At 55.0% G+C, this 1476-nt stretch overlaps 1 protein-coding gene across 1 annotated transcript in view; it reads right to left on the bottom strand.

Annotated features, from left to right (window-relative positions):
• The window catches only part of PHALS_11975 (catalase peroxidase hpi), a gene marked incomplete at both ends in the record, with an annotated part of 4431 nt that overhangs the window by 2099 nt on the left and 856 nt on the right, over positions 1-1476 (bottom strand). The window lies entirely within an intron of this gene.

Here is a 1476-nt window from a genome sequence, read left to right on the forward strand (position 1 = left end):
TGCACTCTCATTGCCGGGATGGCACCAGATCCCCTTCCGGAGGTGGTCACAGTGACTGTCTTCATGAAAGGCCTCCGCACTGGCGTGGCCAGAATGGAAGTCTTCCCTGTGCATCCGTCTTCATTTGAAGAAGCGGTAAATGTGGTATTGAATGCCGAATTCAATTTCAAGTCGGCACGACTTGGCTGGAATGCACACTCCAACAGCTCGTCGAGCGGGTCTGTCCCCATGGATCTCAACTATGCTGAGGACGAGGGAGCAGAACTCCGAGCTGCCGAGCAGTACACAAAAATACGACGGTGTTCTGTCTGTGGAGGCACCCGTCACCTTCGGAACGGTTGCCCCCTGCGCAAAGCGCGTCAAGGTTTTTCGCACCGTCGCCCCAATGCCTACCAGTCTGGTTCGTCGCGGGGAAACGATACCACCCAGTAGGCGCGGGGCGACCTACTGGCGAATAACTGAGTTTTGCTGAGCCTGAGGGGGGTAGATGTCATCAGGGCCCAGCCCTGAAAGAGCTCCGTGCTCTTGAACACTGAACGTGTATGCAAGCCGGGCTTGCTGGTCGTGGTGGCGACCGTAAATGTTTTCGAGAAGCCATGGAATTTCCTCATCGATTTCGGGGCGTCGGGCAATTATTCTCGACACTCCCCGATGGAAGGAAGTCAGCTGTATGCTGAGGCGCTGAAAGCACGGTTATGTGACATCGTCACTGTTCGCTTAGCGACGGGGACACTTGTCACGGTCCCGAAGGTCCCTGTGGACCTCGAAGTCAAGTTCCTTGACTTTGGTAGCTTGGAACGCTGTCTAGTCTAAGGCTTGAATGCAAAGTATGACCTCATCCTAGGGATGGCATGGTTGGAACACCTTGAGCCATGGATTAATTGAAGGTCAAAGACCTTGGGGCTACACGCACGTCTCCTGGTGGAGCTTTGGCGCGTAAAAATCCCACCTCTGCTGTCGCTATTGGCGAGAGTACTGCACCGAGACGGTCAACGTGCTGGACATTGGAATGTCCGAGTTGGTAGACACCAACGGTGCATTAAAAAAAGAGTGCCGAGCGTGGCTCGCGGGCTGATCGTGGAGTGGCACGCAAAGCACTAAACGCTGCTCAAGTTTCAAAGCAGTCGCTGTATGTCAATGATGGCGTGGTCGGACAGAGTCCGAGGCATCTTAGGCACAGCCCTTCAGATACGCGTGGAGTGGCATGTTATCCACTGGACGTAGACTGCGGGGTTAGCAGCTCTTGGTCGGATATTGTAGATAACATCGGAGCTTCAAACGAGCGGAAAGTGAGGGTGACACCGTACGACGCGGAGTGTGTGTTCACCCTGGTCTCACCGAGACATAGAACCTCAGTACAGAGGCGACGGCGACGCCGTATGCTGACTGCAAGACACCGGGCGTCGACCCTGATCCACGGTGTGTCTACCGTAGACGATGGCGCACAGTTATACACTCTCGTCAACGGTATGACGG

This window comes from Plasmopara halstedii (assembly GCF_900000015.1).
Source record: "Plasmopara halstedii genome assembly, contig: Scaffold_555, whole genome shotgun sequence".
NCBI lineage: Eukaryota > Oomycota > Peronosporomycetes > Peronosporales > Peronosporaceae > Plasmopara > Plasmopara halstedii.